Below are 21,181 nucleotides of genomic sequence, written 5' to 3' on the forward strand. Positions count from 1 at the left end.
ATTACATCAATTAAACTTTTAACCCACTGCTATATAGGGAACTATTGTACTAAACATGTAAGTATATAGTTAATGATTTCTCATTATTATTACTAATATGTTTTCTTTGATTTGTTGTTTTACATGTTACAACCATTCTTCAGCATACTCTTTATTCTCTACTCAATAACCCTAACAGCGGATGCTACAGAAGATCTCATAAACACAAGGAATCTTCATCTTATAAAGGTTCACTTGTAAAGTTGAGCACAGAATACAAAACAGACCCCACAAGTCACATTATTGCAGCACATAAATTTCTACTTCACAGGCCTGTCCATTAGTCACAGGGCCCTTTCATTTTATTGCGTCATGCTAGCCCCAAAACCACATTCCTTATAAATATATATGATTGTGGATTGCAATGAGCAGTGGAAAACATTTTCAGCAATTCCTTCCTGATAGGATGTTGATTTAAGGCATTCAGAATGGAAGGAAAATGTATGTAACGTAGCATCTTCAATGTACATGTCTGCTGCAAACTACACTGAGGCATCTTCCTGGGAAGACTATTGATTTGGCTTAGAGTTAGGGTCCTTGTAGCAAAAGGCAATTATGTCACTGTTGACATATTTCGCTTTAATGTCTGGGATATCCTGTACTATTATAAATAACTTTCACTTTAGTGCATGCTACTATATATATTTATTTTTTCAGAACGTGTAAAAAAAACCAAAAAAAAAACCATGAATGCAAAAAAATTACTTTTTTTGTGTCACACAGATGTGTGAAACTGAAGTCTGCTAAGAGCCAAAATGAAAAACAAACAGTTGTGTGGTAATGAAGTGCATCTTGAGGTGTCAGAGCTCACGCCTTTCTATTACAGATTTATCACCCAGGCAGGATATGACTTTGCCGTTTAACCTTTTGGTCTCCAATTCCATATGACACTAGGCGACCTAAAAGGAAAAAAAGCTCACACCAGCCAGTTCCACAAGCCCCCATATTATTCACCAGAGTTTAAGGTTTATGTTAAAAGGTCATTGACCAGATGACTGATTAGCAGGGACAGCTGATTAGTGCACAGGTTTTGCTGGAAGAGAAGTGGCCAGGATAAAAGCACCGTTATCCCTTCATTAGTTGGTAAGCAGCATAAAACGAGCAATGCTCACTCATTGGGGAACAGATCAAAGTGCTTCACAAGTTTAATAATTTTCACCAGCTAGTCTTTATTATTCAGCCGTTTATAATAATGAGACAACACATGTTTTTTTGCTTAGAAAACGCTTCCTAAAAAGTTATTTATGAGCAATAGGCATCTTTAATGTTTTGTGAAGAATCCAGTTGATTTAATTGTTTAAGATGTTGATTGCTGGTGTGGCTTAAAATGACTTCATGATTTTATGCATGTATTTATATGGGGTAACATTTTACTTAAATCAACTTGCAAAAAAATGCATGTATGTTAGAGGTTACAAAAAGATCAAGTAACACTGTGAAAATGTTGTTGGCCACAGAACACACAGTCAGTGGCAAATTATAACACAGGCGTTTCGGAGGTAACCCCACTTCCAGGGCCCTAAGGTGGCCAAGCCCTTTTACACTGATAACACTCCTAAATTATTTAAACTTATTAGGTTCTCTTCAGCACCAAGGTTTAATGGCTTTACACAGTGCAGCATTGTTTCAACAAAGTAAAAATCAGCCAACATGAGCAGCAATATCATAATAGTAAGCAATAACTGACACAGAATGCACCCTAACACATTATGGACCTCATTTAGAGTCGGACGCAAAGTCCGTTTTAGGCGCATCTAACCAAAAAACACTACCACGCATGTGCAGAAAGCCTCAAATCCGCCTGCATCTTGGGTGCAATTAACACTTGCGACAGCTTGCGACTCACTACAAGAGAATGGGAGGAACACGGATTTGTGAAGGCGTGAACATGTAAATAAATCCTAGTTGCACTGAGGCGCAGACGCAACACACGTCAAAACAGGGCTAAAGCTGTGTGGCAGGAATTAGGTGGCGCAAGCGTTAGCTAGCTGCAGGAACTGCTCACAGCTCAATAGGGTATTAAGAGTGGGATGCAACTGGGGTTACTTGCCACTCGTAATACCCTACCAAGCTGCGGCACACTCCCACTCCTACATTTCTTAAACAGACTTTGCGTCCGACTCTAAATGAGGTCCTATATGTACAAACAAGTCTCCTACTCTTACATAGATACATGTGTTATGATATATTAAATCCCCCTCTGTAAGAGTATACCTGTTGTGAATATGCTCCCTGGATCTCATCTAACAATATCCAGTGCATAGTTTCAGTAATTCAATGTGCTTAGTAACAATGGTATCCCTTTCTCTTATGCTTTATTCGGATCACTTGTCTTCTTTTTTTCTCTTGAAAGGTTGCATTATGCACCATTTGCATTTCTGCTTTATTTGGAAATAACAACTGCAATTGGCGTTTTGGTGTGCAGGATCCATTATCTTTTTGTTGGATATTTCTGTATATACCAATGCTAGTTAACCATTTAATGCTGGAGGTTTATTGCCAGACCTATGTTCATGTTTTGGAGGTGAATGTGTTTCACTGGGAAATATCTTTTTATTTTTTTGGTCTTTATACAGGAAAAAATAGAGAGAAACTTGAAAAAATGCACTACTGTAGGCAATTAGATTAAGCCCATAATGTTACCCCAAAACTTAACCAGCTATTATACATTTTAGTTTTAATACATTTTTGTCTCAATGAATTATTTCAACTGCACTAATCCTTATGGTAGGAGTATTATTATTATTATTATTATTATTATTATTAATTTTTATTTATAGGGCGCCACCATTACAGGGACAAATGAAATTACAGTACGAGGTGAGACAGCACAGTACAGTAAACAATAATCATAGTAACTCAGTGAGCTCAAAGCACAGCTAGAGGGGCGGAGGAGGGGAGAGGGGAAGGTCAGCCAACAACGGCACCTAGGAGGGAGGGCACAGATGACAGGAGACCCCTAGGGGGGAGAGGAGGGAGCGAGAGGGGACAGGGGGAAGAGGGTCCTAGAGGAGGAGGAGGGCTAGGTAGCTGGCGAGCAGAGTAAAAGTGGTGAAGACAGGAGGAGAGAAGACCCTGCTCAAAGGAGCGTACAATCTAAGGGGTGGGGAAGACTGACAGAGAGACACAGGGGAGAGAGGGAGAGAAGGAGGAACGGAGGATAAGGATAGGGGAAGGGGAAAGAAGGGGAAGAGTCAGAAGAAAAGGTAGGAAGTTAAGTGGGAGACTGGAAGGCTTTAAGAAAAAGGTGGGTTTTTAAACACCGTTTGAAACTGGACAGATTAGGGGAAGTTCTGATGGAGCTGGGGAGCTGGTTCCAGTGGAGGGTGGCAGCGCGGGAGAAGTCTTGGATACGCGCGTGGGAGGAGGTGATCAGAGGGGAAGAGAGGCGACGGTCATTGGCCGATCGGAGAGGGCGGGATAGAGCATGAATAGAGAGGAGGGAGGAGATGTAGGGTGCTCTGGAGTTGGCGAGGGCCTTGTATGTAAGAGTAAGGAGCTTGAACAGGATTCAGGAGCCAGTGAAGGGATTGGTAGAGGGGGAGACAGAGGAGGAGCGACGAGAAAGGAAGATAAGCCTAGTGGCAGCGTTAAGTACAGATCGAAGGGGAGTGTGGTGAGACTAGGGGAGGCCAGTAAGGAGGAGGTTGCAGTAGTCCATACGGGAGATGATCAGAGAGTGAATAAGGCATTTAGTGGCATAGGGCCAGGGGAGCGCAGACAAAAATTGGGGTGGTGACATCTTTTTTTTGTAGGTTTGTGACAACGCATTTTCTAACATTCATACACTTTGGGGTATATTTACTAAACTGCGGTTTTGAAAAAGTGGAGATGTTGCCGATAGCAACCAATCAGATTCTTGTTAACATTTATTTAGTACATGCGACAAAATAACAGCTAGGATCTGATTGGTTGCTATAGGCAACATCTCTTTTTTAAATCTGCAGTTTAGTAAATATAGCCCTTTTGCGTGTGACAGTCATACACAATGCATCAGTATAACAAAGAATAAGGGACATCATTTTGGAGTCTGGGAAGGGAACTGGGGGGAGACCATTTAAAATCCTGTTTTAATATTATTTTTTAAATGTGCAGGGGGAGAGTGGACCTGATCCATAGCTCCCCTGCATCCCTTGTGGAAACAGATCACTTGTAATAGTGATTTGACAGTCTAGGAATCAATCACTATTGTCCGCATGACTGGACTGCCATCATGGCAGGACGTGTCAGAGAGAAGCTGTCCCCCTAAGAGGTTAAAAGAAGATTTTCCCAGTTGCTGAATGATATATCCTGCATAAACAAACTTGTGACACTTTTTTCTAAGCCTGAGGATAATACAACAGCTGCAGGTGGCACTGTTGCTAGCCATGGGTTGCTGTAACTGCTGATAGACCGTGCTTTATTGACAACAGTGTGCTATATTGACCCCTGCAGACTTTGATACTGCATAAGGGTGTTCAAACATGTGTTCTTCAATGAAAGAAGTAGCTCATAATAATGGAATTTTCAATGACACTTTTCCTTTAAATGGAACTACAGTAAATATGTGCCAAGTAAGAAGATGTGGATCATATAGACTTATAGGGCAGCCAATGTAAAATATATTTCAAAATCCATCTCTTAGTAGTGAGCTTTTTGTGGAATACTCATAAGGATGAATTATGAAGTGGGAATATCTGCTTACACATGTATGCAATTTTAACAAAATGTAATATTTTCAAGCTTCACTGCTGTGTACAGAAAATGCACTCATAAAAAAATACAGAGTTCTCTTAAAGCTCTTACACATTGTCATCCACCCCACAATTAAGCACTGCTCCTTTTAACAGCCAATAAACGCAGCAGAAATGGATCTTAAAATAGGGATTATTCATCCATGTGCAATAATCAGAGTCCATAAATTTTGGACTCTGCACTCTACTATATATGGATCAATGGCCACTTTTTAAGATCTTTTGTCCCTTTCTTTCCCTGGTGCATCACACTCAAATGTATGTGTATGTGCTCAAGGAGTATGGCCAGTTAATATAATTTAAATTAAATATATTTTTTTACCGTAAACAGCTGAACAGTCAAATTGCAAAGCAAATTTCTGTATAACTATCTATCCCAGAACCATTATCATCTTCAAAATACAATGTGATTTTTAGCATTGTAAAATAAAATTAAAATATTTTAAAAAAATAGATACTTCTTGGAAATTTTTTTCAACTGCTTAAAGTTACCACCAAACATTGTATCATCCCCTGTTTGAAAATAAATGTTTGCTATAAATAAAGACTGGTGCGGTACCAGAATGCTCTTTAAGGATTGCAACTTACACAGGATATTAATTTAGAAGTAGACATTTAACTTGTGGAGCATTGCTTAATGGCTTCACAGGGTCTAAATGAACTGAGGAGTTGGCCATATTTCAAAGTTTACTATTTGCCTTTATGAGTGAAAAATCCAGAAAGTGATGAAGGCGAGTAGCCTAGGTGTTAGTTGGGTTCATTTAAAGCCGGTGAGATCACTTTGACTGCTTCTCATTAACCTATAAAACTACATCGAGGCATGTACATTCCACAGTATTTTCAGAGAGCCAGGGGGGTTTATATAAGCAAATGATCTAATTTCAGAGCCCTGCAGCTGAATGTGTAAAGAAAACATTAGTGATGACAAATGCCACTTTGACCCTCCCTGCACCTTAGCCTTAAGTGTCACCTCTTAAATATGTCACAGGTGCCAGTGATGCCATTTGGCATACTGCAGAGTCGGCAGAGAACAGTCTCAGTATCCCCAAAGGGTCAGGCTTCTGTGTCCGCTGTAGTCATTGCTAAATGCAGTCAACAAAACACCAGCACCTGGATTGTGCAGCACCTGGCTGTGTTGATACAGAGCATGGAGTGCTTTGTGTGCGCTCCAGCGACATTCACAGATATTATTAACACCACAGATACTTGCTGAAGTCTGATTAGTAGTCATTGTTGCTGTGATTAATCAACTTCTTCTCTTGGCACAATACTTTTTATTTATTCTTAGGAATGTTACAGAATATAGTCTTGCTCACACAGGGCCCCGTTTTGCTGCATGAGGTAGGAGGGCAAATTTAAAATGTAGGGACATATTTAGAGTTGAGCAGGAAGCATCCAGGTCAACTCTAAATTGTAATGTAAATACAGTATTTTTCCTGCATGCAAAAAATAAATAAATTCATTTGCATCCCTTGCATGGTTTGTCCAGATGCAAATTTGGCCACATTTGCTCCTAATTCTATATGTTTATGGACAAATAAGATCAATCCTGAGGTTATTCAGTGGTAACAAACACTAGCAGGCAAACTTATTAATTAGAAACTTGTTTTCAACCTCTCTTTTAGACATGGTCAAACCGTTTTACAAAGACCAAGTTTTAACGCACACAGAAAAACAATGTAAGGAATACAGTAACATATAGTAAGAGGTGGTATTGCAGGCCTCTACTCCTAGAGGGATCCACATTGGCCGCTACATGCAAATCACTTAAGTTAACCACCCTTAAATTGTGGAGTGTGAGCAGGAGAACCAATCTATTGATTGCAGCTTGAGATTTGGCCCTCTCTCAACTTCTCCCCTGGTTTTTGTTCTGAACAGAGGAGCACCGGAAAAAGTAATGGCACGGAGGTGCCGCCAAGGCTCCAGCTAGGAGGTGGTGCAGCTTTAAATGGGATATATATATATATATATATATATATATATATATATATATATATATATATATACACAAGGTAACCCGTGCATGATACTCATGCATTCTAGTCAAATCAAGCTACTTAAGGTCTTAAAAAGGTTCTTGTCATGCATTTGGACCTAGCCCAGGCCTCCTCAGGGGAAGAGCATTAGTTCCCGACGCAAGTGGCCTTTTTAATGTGTGTTCATGAGGTAAAATTACCTCACGAAAATGAGTTTGACCCCTCAACTCGTTAATTTAGCCTTTACTACCCCTCCCACGGGGGAAAGGGGGGATGATGGAAGTTAACTGACTTGACTATTCTAATTTTTTTGTCAAATAATGTCAGTATACCAAATTTCAGGTCAATTGGATGAGCCCTTTCTGAGAAAATAGTTTTTTCCACACACACACACACACACACACACACACTAACGCACGCCTCTACACATGTGTGTTCATGAGGTAAAATTACCTCACGAAAATGTGTTTGAGCCCTACTAAATTTCAGCCCTTTTTGAATTTTTTTTCCCACACACACTAAGAATTTAGTAGGCCAGTGTATAACTCTGCCCAGCAGGTGGCGCTGCAACTTGTTTTTTTTTTTTTCACACACAGACGCCACTAAGCATTTATATTATATATATATATATATATATATATATATATATATATATATATAATATATATATATATCTATATCCTTTCACATTGCCACAGCAGCATTGCTTTTGACAGCTATCAGTGACAAGATTGAAAAGATCATTGTGCTCTCACTACCATAAAGGTCAGTATATGTTTGTTAGTAAGCTGGCTGGCACCCAGTGATTTGCCACTGAGTTCATCAGCTGACGCCTACTCCTCCTTTCAAACCTACCGCTGATAATGATAACAGTTGGACAGATACCAGTCATTCAGCGAATGGTCAGAATTCCTGTGGTAAACTGTTGACCATACACACGTAACAATTACAGTCATTCGTAAACTGTGTTTTCAGCCAGCAACTATTAAATCTGAATGTATTTTAGTCACTCTTGTCCATTGATGGTGGAGGCCTACAAATGCAGTATTTCTGGGACAATTTTGCCTAAATTGCTCACATTGATGAAATCACCAGATTTAGTGTTTTAAATTTCATACTATTTTTATGAGAGCACCTGAGTCCACACAATTATACTGTTTCATCACTCATCAGACTGTTTGTATGTAGCTGACTATGCATGACTAACGGAATCTTCAATTAAGATCCTTGCTAGCTTTGCTAGAAGTATTGGAATAATGGTAGACATGCATTACTGGTCTGGATTTTTTTTGATTGTGTGATGGGTGCCATTTGTATTATCTTGACGTGGTACCACTTGACCCACCAAAGCTCCAGGTGTGGTGGAATTTATTGCATGTGACCTGGGGAATCAATAGAACGGATGTATTCTCAATAAAACTGTTATAAAATATTTTTATGATTCATAATGATTAAAATTGCTTATCTAATAGCACAATACATTAATATGAATCAAATTATATGGAAACATTTTGTCCTCATAGGGCCTGATTCTGAGTTAGGAGCAACACAAAGAAAAGGAGTAAGTTTTCTCCTGGACAAACCATCTTACAGTGCAAGCTGTGCTAATTAGTTTATTATTTTGCACATAAGTTAAATACTGGCTGTTTTTGTAGACTGAAATTAAAGTTGATTTATGACATGCCATATCCCAACTATAAATCTGTCCCTACATTTTAAATTTACCTCCCCCTCTAATGCAACATGGTTTTGCCAAGGTGAAAATTTGCTCCTTTTCTTTGCTTTGCTCCTAAGTCAAAATCAGGCCCATATTGTTTATTTTTAAGAATGTTTCATCATGTACTGCATCAAATCTTGACTTTGCAACTTTGATTACAACATCATCAGTTTTGCTACCCAAACTCTGATTGTTTCGTTTGTGGGAAGTACTTTTTGCAGAGCTTTACCTCTTTTTGTCCGGTCCAGACTTCTGTCTACAAACATGAATTCTCATAGTTCTCAAATTGTGTAGTACGAAAAATGTGCCCTGGAGTAATGTATTCTTTAAGGTTAGCAGTTATGATTTATGAATGTTTTGTGTTCCATAGAAAAGGGTCAGCTTCCTGAAGCAGAGAGAAGAAGAAAATGATTTTTAAAGCCATGTATATGCTTCTCATTGTAAAAAATGTTGGTGTGGTTCCGAATCTTTTTTTTTTATTATTATGGGTTTTTCTAAGATTATGCCTGTGGAATGTAGTCTTCTCTCGGGGAGTTCCACTGATCAGGCAGAACTGAAAGACTTTCATTGCAACGGATGGTAGCCATTACTTCAAACATCCATAACATATGTGTAGAATAAAAACATCGCAGGGGGGATGTTCCCCCCTTGCTGAGAGTAGCTCCGGGATGAGCTCGGCCCGTCTGGATTTCTGAATAAACATAACTTAAACCCCATGGCAACACTACTAAATATTTGTGATAGAGGTACCATTGCAAAAATGATAACGAGCCAACATATGCTATCCATGAGTTGCCCAAAAGGATGTTTATAACATTAACCCCTATATCTGAGACAAGTTTTGTCAACCAGTGACTCTGCAGCTGCTGTTCAGCTACAACTCAGTGAAATGCAAGTAATCAAGATAAAAAAGTGGGAGATTAATATATAACCATACATGACTATTATAGTAAGTTCAATCAAATTTCCTCTCTACTCTAACTTCACAAGGATACTAAATCAGAGGGGTGGCAATCCTCTTTTTGCAAAACTATTGTGTACTATCAACTAATATAGTATTTACTATTTATCCTTTGTTAATATTATTGCTTTCTACAAGTGCCCAATGTTCTATTTGTAATATGCATACATAAACAATGGAATAGTAATGAAGGGAAATAAGCACAATGTAAAAGAAGAGCCATGGGTTGCCATACACAGACAAGATCTGCAGCACAACTATTTTGCAAGTGCTGCCATGAAAGCCTGTTTGTAGACTTGCATGGATGTGTTGAAATGAGCTGGTAGAGGTGCACATTGTGCATGTCTTCTTTATGTGGTGCTGCATGGGTGCAACATGGACAGTGAACGGGAATAGGTACCATTTTGGTAGGGGCATCTGTTCACTTTAAAACCAGCAGAGACTAAGGGGTAAATTTTATCAAGCTGCGGGTTTGAAAAAGTGGAGATGTTGCCTAAAGCAGCCAATCAGATCCTAGCTATCATATATTCAGTACATTCTACAAAATGACAGCTAGGGGGGTATTCAATCGTTTCTTTTAACGCGCTAAAACAAAAAAAAATGAGCGCTCGCAAAAACTTCATATTATACGGTAATTTTGCGCGCGTAAACAGTTAATACGGTACTTACTCGCTGCCAGCGGGCTGAATTTCAGCTCGCTGAAATTTAGCGAGTAATTGCCGTATTAACGGTAATATTTTTAGAGCGCTCGTTTTTTTTTGTTTTAGCGCGTTAAAAGAAACAATTGAATACCCCCTAAGGGGTACATTTTATCAAGCTGCGGGTTTGAAAAAGTGGAGATGTTGCCTAAAGCAGCCAATCAGATCCTAGCTATCATATATTCAGTATATTCTACAAAATGACAGCTAGAATGTGATTGGTTGCTATAGGCAACATCTCCACTTTTTCAAACCCACAGCTTGATAAATTTACCCCCAAGAGAGCTAAGCTAGCCAAAGTCTTATTCAGAAGTAGTTGAAAAGGAGGCGCACCTATACCACACTGCCAATTAACGAAATTCTACATAGGGATTAAAACAGATTTGGGGCACTTTGATTGTCCCCTTGCCTCTTTGGGTAACTTGTCCACATGTCTTGGATGCAGAGTAACTAAAAGGAATCACAAGGACTAGCAACAGATACAGTTACAGTTTTTTGTCAGGTAAAGAGCACTTTGGGTGTTTTAGTAGCCCTGAACTATGTAGATTGCCTGTATACCAAAATGCGCTCTTTAAATTATTATGAAGCGCAGTGCTTCTTCCTTGGGCATCAAACACAATGACCATCTCGGTTGTTGTACTTTAAATAAGAGTTCTTTATTAAGCCTAAATGTATAGTTATTGTACACAAAGATGTGTAACACCTGGGGCAGCTATTAGTTAATTAATATATAAATTTTCGGTGAAAGAATTGTATTGTAAAGCATAATCAAAATGTTAACAAATTAATCACTTAATTAAAGACCTCTGAATATCTATTTTTGTGATAATAAGATAACTAACATTGCTGGGGTGTTCTGGGGTTTGTTTAAACAAATTAGCATCATATGGACTTTAAATGGCATCTCTGCAAAGCTTTCCAAATATAAGACTACTCTAGAATTAGCCTGTTTGGCTAAATTTGAGAAACTCCACAGAAGGAACTGCTCCCATTCATTTCAAATCACCCACTCATTTTAAATGAGTTGAAACATCATTGAAATGAACAGGATCAGGAACATTGAAATAAATGAGAAATCTCTGATTTTTAAACATATTTTGGCACTACTTATCTTATGGCAATGGTAGCAATGACAATAATACCTCTCAACATCACTAAATAAGAATCCAGCTTTTGATCATATATCTGATAGAGCTTTAAAGACATATATATATATATATATATATATATATATATATATATATATATATATATATATATAATTTGTGCAGAAAGGTAGTGAAACAGTACATTTGAAGCACCACTATTGTTCTTGTTATATACTTCCTCCAGTTGTGCGCTATTGCGCATTGTTGCAGATACAAAATGCCCCTGTTTTGCTCAGAGAAGATAGCTATGGAAAGATGAACAAGGTGATAGTGTTTTGTGTTATTTCCCAGTTAGCATCTATTCATGCACTAAGGGCTAGATTTACTAAGCTGCGGGTTTGAAAAAGTGGGGATGTTGCCTATAGCAACCAATCAGATTCTAGCTATCATTTTGTAGAAGGTACTAAATAAATGAAAGCTAGAATCTGATTGGTTGCTATAGGCAACATCCCCACTTTTTCAAACCCGCAGCTTAGTAAATCTAGCCCTAAGACTTCTTGACTATAAAGCGTTACATTAAGGTTTTCATTTATTGGTTGTATCCTCATATAGAATTCTAATATTCACATAATGAGATAAAAATAGCTCAGACGAAGAACAGCACACATTTTTAATTTTTTTTAAAAAATAACAAAAAATACATGTTTGCTTGCTAACATTTCTTTAATCTGGAAGCATTCAGGGATGCCTTAGTTACTTTTTCTATTCTACTTATTACATCACCCTTCTTTTAAGTTTTAAGACACGTGACTTGCTTATCTCCAGGTGATGAGATTTCAAGATTTTTGTGAGATTTCTGATGTTTTAGCAGATCTTCACTTTTGTGGACGAAGACCTTCACTATAAGTGTAACTGTCAAAGAACAGAACATATTTTTAAAAGTATATTTAAAACATATTTTTAACTACAAAGAATCTTCAGCATGGACCATTGCTCCTGGGGCAGAGTTCCTGCAACAGATACGTCTTCTGACAGTTGTACCTGCAGCTGTCTCTAGCTCTTCGTAGAGCGTAAGTATGTAAACATGTCTTTATTGTACTGGGCCCTCATCAAACTGCCCTTTACCTTCCCGGTTCCACCTCTAAAAAACTAAAGAGGCGCATTCAGGTCCTTGCTTACTTCTCTTTGCATATCTGAGAAAGACACCACCAAGCAGGGCCTACTATCATATATGGGCCATCCTGATAATAAGATTAAGCTTTTCTGCTGAAGTAGCACAATTGTAAGTGCATATATTTTGTAGATCTATATCCTCTTGCACATATATCTCCATTTTGACAATGTAACATATTCAAATGTGTGGTATGGATCCCGGTTTCTGTTACTATTAAAACACTTTAAATGTACACAAGTGGCCTGCAGTCTATTAATTATATGGCGTCTATCCGATTGCCCCAGGGATTATTTAGGTGTATATTAGCAAAAGGGATGAATACATATGTAATCAATTATTAAAGTAAGTATGCTCTAGAGAAAAGGGGTGAGTGGTTCTGGGCTCCTATTACCCCTCTTGATTCAGATAATGAACGGCAATCTAATAGCAATTGAACTGGGACTGGGCAAGTGAGTGATGAAATGTACAGCGTTGGTATAGCAGCTCTGAAGACATTTTTAATGATGAGGAAGAATGGGACAACAGTGCAGAAAATGGGCACCTTTATGGCTCTGGAAGCTGAGTCATTTGGTGAATTGGTTAGTTTCTGTTCACTATAGATATTAGGGAAGGGTCACCTGCTGTACACAAGCTAACACAATGCCTACCACATGCATTTTTCAATCTACTTTATCGCCACACTTTCACATGATTAAAGAAAGTTAGAAAGGCTGAAAGCAAACTCTGAAAACACACATTGAGATTTATGCTTTGAAAGAGGTTAAAAAGGATATTTCTCTAGTGGTTGAACCACAAAGCTGAGGATGAAGGTTGTGTAAAATCTGGTCTTATCTGTGTCAAAACATATGTAAGATTTAATTGAAAAGTCAGAATAATGTTAATATTTATTATCTTGCCTTTTCTTTTTTTTTCCTCTTTCTCTTTTTTGAAATGTCACTCAGGTTTCAAGGAGGCCATCCAGCCCCAAAGGCGGCTGCAGGCACATTATGTTCATGTATTATTACCATAGTAGAAAAGCATTGTTATCCATAGTCGGCTAAGAAAAAGGCAGCTTATTGCTTCTAAGGAACAAAATAGCAAGTCTACAAGAGACTGTAAAAGATCTTGCTTTGTGTTATTATTTAGTGGGGGTTCTCCTTCCATTCCTGCTAAATTCCCCACAATGCACTGCACACAGCCCTATCCATTTATTAACATTTTACGATTAAAAATGAAACAGGAACTTGAAAAACGAGTTTTGATTAAGCCATAGTATTACGCTACTGCAGTTTCCCCGATTACCTAGTTTTTTTTTTTAAACAAGGGTTTCAGACTATGGAAGTGTTGAACACTGACATACCGTGGAAACTGAGGCGTTTCGAGGAGCCCAGTACAGAGAGCAAAAATTTCTGTGAATTCTTTCTTAAGGTGAATAATTAGTCATGTAGCGTTAGACGCAGTTTATACTTGCAACGTAAGCGAGTAAAGAGTGTTAACATGCCTTTACTGCACTATGCCTACGACTGCCCACCAACTACCTCCACCGTTCCGCCTCTCTAAGAGCAGAGCAGACTGAGACGGAAGTTTTTCTACTGCGCGTGCACAGTTGTTAAAAGTGCTTTTTGCTCTTAGGAGTCGGACTTACATCCAATTCCTTATGACCCCCTTAGTGAGTAATCTCTCCCTTAAACCTAATGCTAAATTAGCAATATGTGTCTATTAAGTCATAAGGGCATATTCAATTAGGTCCTGCGCTCACAATTATGTGTGGTTGCACAAGTCCTGTTAGCGCAACACCGCAACCCCATAGGGTTGCGCAGGGAAATCCGCAATGTTATGATACCGTATTGTCATTTTACACGTGCGTTGCGCGTAATCGGACCTAATTGAATATGCCCCATATAGTTTAATAATATACAGATGTGTGTTGATTTGTGTAAGAATGGTGGATGTCTCCAGTTCTTCTTTTTACTTGACTGAAAGCAAAATAAGTGACAGCAACAATAAGTAACTTTGTGCTGTGGATGTCTCTACAATCCTGAGTTATCAAAGCTTATGTAAGTTTAAAACCTGTTGTGTTTACTTTTTAGGTATGAAACAATCAAGTTGTTTAGTGCTCTTTTGGTGTAGTTATTACCTTTAGGCTAGTAAATTTGATGTGCAGTGCTTACAGCAGCACACGTTTCTTATTATATACCATGGAGTATTGAGGTGTACTTTGATGCTTGTATCATTGCTATGACCTTGCACCAGATACAATAGATTGTTAGCTCTATAGGACTATTCATGTCTCTAGAATAAGTGTACATTGTTGTGTAGAGCACCATGTCTGATGCTATTATCGAGACACAGACTTGGAGGTCGACATGTCTGCTTACAGCCAAGCGGGTTTTAACATGTACCAATGGCATGACTATTAAGCCCTTGCGTATGATTCTGCTGGGAACAGGCTAATGTTAAGCAAGGTTACTGCTTACAAAAGCAAATAGCATTTTTTGAGCTGTTATTCTTTACCAGAGTCCTGCTTTATACATGTGTATTATAAGGCTTTATGCTTTTAAGCTATCTCTGATATGCAGCTTTCATATTCTGGCTTTCAGTTAATAGGAGACTGCTTGCAAAGCCTCTTCTCACAGCAGACATCTAGTTCTAACTTATAAATAAGAGGCTTGTCTCAAGAGGACAGCCCCCATATTGTGGGGTGGAGTATAATCTAATCCTTAACATTGTTTTTTCCCTGTCTCTTTTTCTAAATAGCTGGGGACAAAATGAGTCAAGAGGGAGAACTCTATTTGTTTCATGTACTGTGCATTGCAAGGGTAAAAATGTAACTGAGCTGAAAATGAAGAAAGACATAAAAGGATCCCAGCTCAAGGAGGTCAGATCCATCACAGGCTTAGCATCGCCTTCAAAGATGCTGGGACAGGTGGCAGTTCAAGACAATCAGAGGAGAAGCATCCGCTTGCTCTGAGATAAGGGATTCATGCAGAATCCTGCTATCGGGTCCCCGTTTGCTTTGATGTACAGAATGCTAGGCAAGACTTCTGGGAGCAGGTTATGCTTTCCCTCTGTGATAGGCTTCTGCTGTTCTACCTTTTAAGGTCTTATTGCAACAGTCCTTGAGGATTAATCCTTTTTTGAGGTCTACACAGAGAGGTTTTGTCTGCATACCTAACTAGGGATCTTGGTACCACCTATACAAATCTCCAGTGGATGATTTTGGATTATAGCAATCTTGTTTGTTTGTTATTTTTTTTATTTCATTTTGAGATTTAAAGCCTATATAAAAAAGGGACAAAATGGTATAATAATGATGACATATAGCACAGAGGGTAGATCATCAGATATCTAATTTGCTGAGTCCTGAATTGGAATACTGATACAGCTGGAATGCAAGGACTCTCAACCGTCAATAGCTTAGAAATAAAGCCCATTCATATATACATATGTTACAGTCATAGCTAATGTGTACCTGTGCGTTAATCATGATGCAGCCAATTAGAGTAGCACATTAAAGTACTGTAGTTCCAGAATCAAGGTGAATACTAACTTTGCCTTCCTCAAGTACATCTAATGTGTAGTAATCCCTTCATGGCCTGGTGTCAGATTGGACTACAAATGGCAGAAAGCAGGCAAAGGGAAGGATGGCAGGATTACAAAGAGGTGTCAAATACAACCTCCCTACAGATAGTTAACATAAAACTATGTAAAGCATATGCATTGCCATGTACTAGACTCAATTAAACATTTTGTTAGGCCAGAGTGACATTTGTCTAGTCCTTCTATCTTTTAGCTCCATGTGTATCTTTTTCTGTCCCTATTCAGTTCTGCCTTGTTCCCAAGTTAAATTTCATTATAGCCTATCTATGTATATCAATTTGAGGAGTGCCTCACCACAGAGACCTGCCTCAAAGTTGAAGAAATCAAGCTTTACTCCACCAGTAGGAGCTATGGGATCCTGTCCTCCTTCCTTTGATATAGGTTATGCTTTCAGTATGCAATGACCCCTTTTATTGACTGTTCCTTGATCACAGCTTGTAGCACTTACAAAAGAGTTAGCATTTACTTGCAGCATGTTTGTCATAGGAATCGATAATCTCTGTAAGCTGGGGTCGCCAAGTGATGAAGAAAGCCTGGTGCGGCCACATAATTGTTTTCAACCTAATTAGCTGAACTTTGCTGATGATGTGACATCAATAAATAACCCCAAAGTGAAATGGGGAACTTTTACTTGCTATCCAGACATTGGCCTGTGACCTGAATGACTAGATCTGTACAATATGGCCATCTGTGTGTGTGGCCAAATTGCTTTACTGGCCATTGAAAAATGTCACATGACATTGGATTTAGTGTGGCCAGCTGCACTGCCACCTAGTGTACAATTTAACTCCTTTCCCTGTCCAGAGACCCAGGGCTGATCCATGCAGCCTCCTATATCGGGGCCCTGTGGTTCTATAATATAGAAACAGAATCGATGCTGATCTTCACTTTAAAATGGTGGCATTTGGGGCTAGTCAACGGGAGGACCAATTACTTGTCGCAATCTCACCTGCCACGCGGCTCCGGCTAAGGGGAGAAGCAGGTTGGACAAATATTTTCAGTGCGTGGTAGTGCGGAATTTGTGTCCATGTGAATTCTTTTCGTTGCTTTGGAAACAACAGCTAACTGTGGTATCAATAATTGGTGTTCAGTAAAGTATAAAACATATAGTAACTTGCTATTTGTGACACCTCAGCTTCTTCCAGTTTCGTAACCTATGTGCAATCATTGGTCATATGTGATGTTGCAGCACTTGCCCTTTTAAGCCCCATGCACACTCGGAATACTGGAGAGGCTTACATCACCATAGCACAAGCATTCATAGTGTTAACCACAGCAAGAGCATTAGCTGCCCAGTTCCGACATGGAGCCACTTGCAGTTGCCAACCACTGGTTAGTCAATTTGTGTTGCTTTTTTTGGCAGATTGTTCCCTGGTTCTTGATTTACACAGAATGACAACATAATCATACATGAAAAGTCTCAAAGTATGATGTTGAGACTGTTTAGGAACATCTAATAGTCCTCAGACCCGTAACTAAATTCTCAGAATCACTCAGCGCAGCAGTAGCTTGCTCTTGCTCCTTTTTCAGTGACTGTTTTTGTGCTACTTATGTAGTATTTTACTATTACTGCAGCCATTATAGTTGTTTTCGTACATAATTTCCAAAAGAAAATTCACCTATGTGACCTTTATATTTGTTTCAATGAAACAATATATAAATTCTGATTTTAGGACAGCTGATCCAATAAAATAATGTTTTTATAAGTATTGTTGTACTCATTGCCAGGACTAAATACAAGAAAATATCATAAATGAATGTGTATGTATGTAACAAAGCTACACAGGCACTGAGTAAAGCTGGGTATACACCTAGATGTGATTTCTGTAAAGATTTTACCAACGACTGAAAGTCCCGATGAGCATGCCAATTCACGTGTGCACACCTACTCAATTTACCTTCAGATCTAAGATCTGCATTTTTCATACCCATCTGCTGAAAAGATCGTGACTCCGTACACACTCTCGCAATTGGATCAAACAGTGGTTTATTGTGTGATCTGCACAATGATTGCATAGGTGTGTACCCATCTTAAGAGAAGGATTTTTTAAATTTTACACCATCTTTGCAAACCTGTATGTCAACAACCAATCAGGTTGGGCTTTTTTTTATTAAAAGATATAATTTTTAAAAACTGTTCTCCTATCATGGTTGGGAAAGTAACACAGATTCCGGAAACTAAGGTAAAAGTTACACCTTTACTGAATCCTCCTGGCATTGAAAGGACACCCCTTATTTTTACGTTATTTGCTGACAGTCGCTTCGATCAGAAATTATTTGAGAAAAGTTCTAATTTTCTAAATGTGCAAACTTTTACACAGATGTAAGAGCGTTGTGATAACATCATGTTGATGGCACAGTTCGTGTCACAGTTTGGAATTGGATAGATCTATAAAAACTACTCCTTTTCCTAGAAGATAATCTATTACATCAAGATGGATTAGCCATTATTACAAACATGGTGGTATTCCGTTGAAGTTAAAGACATCACAGAAAAGAAATCACTAAACATAAAAATATTAATATAATGTTGTAGTCATCACATTTGAGAAATTATTGTTAGATTTTTCTTGTGGCCTTTTTCATAAGACAACTTGTTAGACAGTAGGGGGCATATTCAGTTTTTGGCGTTACTGGCCAAAGTAACGTGGCGCGTGCACTATTACCGTCATTACAGTAATAGTGCGCATAAATACCGTTATTACGGTACCTTTCATGCTGGATTTCAGCTCGCGGCTCAGGGAGCTGTGAGCTGAAATCCAGCTTAGTATTACCGTAATAACAGTAATACTTTTTACGCCGTGGAAAACGGGAACAATTGAATATGCTCCTAGGTATAGTAAGTAACTCAGGATAAATAAATACATTGATAATAATACTTGTTTTTAACACTAAGGTAATATAAACAAAGTATGAACAAAAGTAAATAATGGTTAAAAATGTGCATACAATTTGACAGTGCTGCCATATAATATAACTTTTTGATATTGTTTTAAGTAAGAGCAATGTACATGTTATTTCACTTGGATAATACATACCAGGTGTCTGCCTTTTTGGATGAACAGTCATTCTTTGGACTCAAATTTCTCTTAATCGCCAGGTTCTCCCAATATTTTAACGCCACTACAGATATATAGGCAAACTCTGCCCCATTAACAGATAATCTCTTACTAAGATATCTGGTTTCTACGTGTATAAAATCTATCCTATATATTATTAGGCATTTATGGCTATGTGGGGTTTGTACTTTTATATATTAACCTCTGTTTTATGATAACTTGAAACTACATGTCTGCCAATGTGCAGGTACTTGTCTCGACACAAGTAAAAATGCATTGTTTTAGTATGAACTCTTTTTTTTCCATTGGCCATTTAATATTTTGGGAGGTATGATATAATGTTGCTGTAAAACACTGACAAAGTTATGACCACTCTTTAGTGTACTGTAGCATATTTTTCTCTAAAGGTTACACATTACCTCAAGTACAATGTCTCTGGAACTGTTATAGTAGAAACGGTTAATAGGACATCTTGTTAGTTTAAAGTTTAGTGTGTGAGATTTTTAATACAGTTGGAACAATGTTAGACATAATTAGGAGATTATAAATGAAAGCAAGAGGGGGGATTTGTGATGACTATAGTTCTCTTGTCCATCAGACATATTTAGGCATGCATATTATTATTATTATTATTATTATTATTATTATTATTATTATTATTGTTATTACAGCTATGTAGTAAATATATAATTTCACATTCCATTATACCTCTCCTGCCCATTTATCCTTCCTTTTGTATACTTAGAAAGTTCCCTTCATTGTTGTTGGTGTTTTTACTGTCTATACAAAATGGCTTTAGCTATAGTCTACTAATCCTGTATCAACCTATTCCTTGTAGCCTGGATAATTGAGCATCAGTGGATTCCTAATTTTAGGAAAGTTATCTTTTGAAGTTAATGGTTTGATTTGGCATAAACATGATTGTCCTGGATATGCCTGTTATATGAAAACTTCATATGTGGTATATTTTAGCCCTAGCTAGAACCTGTGACTTTTCATGACTTGTAGGGCCTATCACATTGGACAGCAGATTCATGCAATTACATTATTTCAATAATTAAAATTTTTACTGAAGACTGATATACTAGTAAGAGGAATTGTGCAGTTTGGTTAGTCAGTATTCTTGACTAGGGATGGTTGAAAACTGTTGAATACGTATGATAGTGTAATAGTCATTTTTATTGCACTAAGATGTTATTAGTCTAATATTAGATTTATTCTCTTTCATACAATCGATATGTGAGTTTTCTACAGTATATGATATTCACACTGAAACATTAATTGTTGAAAATATAGGGATTTATTAAGGAAAGAAAAGCAAAAAAAATAGTAACTTTGCACCTTGGCAAAACCATGTTGCATTGGAGGGGAAGGTACATTTAAAATGTGCGGACAGATTTATAGTTGGGGTAACGCATGTCCTAGATCAACTTTAATTTCGGTTTAAAAGTAAAGCTATCAAGTATTTGTGTGCTACATGAAAAAATAGCCAGTATTAGACTTATGTGCAAAATAATAAATACATTTTTTTGCCTTACCTTTCTTAATGAATCAGACACATAATGTTTTACTGAAAAATGTACTGCTATGTTCTATAGATGCTTTCTTCAAAAGTTAATGTTTAGTAAAGGCAAGCATATTATTTTACTATTCTCCTATTAAATGCATCACAAGTTGAACATATGGAAGCTGCCACTAAAGTAAGTCTGTTGTCAATAGAGTCTCAGACATGCAGTCATTTTATGAATACAAGCAAACATCTAAGAGAAAATATATAATACTACTGAAGCAATCCGTGCAGCCATGCTGTAACTTGATTCTGGTGAATTAATTGGCTGCAATAATGGGCAGCACAATAGCACATAGGTTAGCATTGCTTCCTCAAAGTGCTTATGTGTCAGGTGTCAGATTCTGACTAGGGCTCTATCTTTGTGACGTTTTTTATGTTCTCCCCATGTTTGTGTGGGTTTCCTCCGAATGCTCTCATTTTCTCCCACGCTCCAAAGACATATTAGTAGGTAAATTAACCCTACCGTGTGTCTGTGTGGTAAGTCATTTTGGAGAGTAATTTTACTTATTTTACTGAAAATTAAAAAAAAAAAGAAAAAAAATCTTATGAGATCAGTAAGAGATAAATCACTTGTACTGTGTTAGTGG

The 21,181-nt window shown here is 37.8% G+C and overlaps 1 protein-coding gene across 4 annotated transcripts in view; it reads left to right on the plus strand.

The window, feature by feature from the left end:
• The window catches only part of GLI3 (GLI family zinc finger 3), a 172,394-nt gene that overhangs the window by 65,509 nt on the left and 85,704 nt on the right, over positions 1–21,181 (plus strand). The window lies entirely within an intron of this gene.

The sequence above is a fragment of the Mixophyes fleayi genome, chromosome 5, assembly GCF_038048845.1.
Source record: "Mixophyes fleayi isolate aMixFle1 chromosome 5, aMixFle1.hap1, whole genome shotgun sequence".
Taxonomy (NCBI): Eukaryota; Metazoa; Chordata; class Amphibia; order Anura; family Limnodynastidae; genus Mixophyes; species Mixophyes fleayi.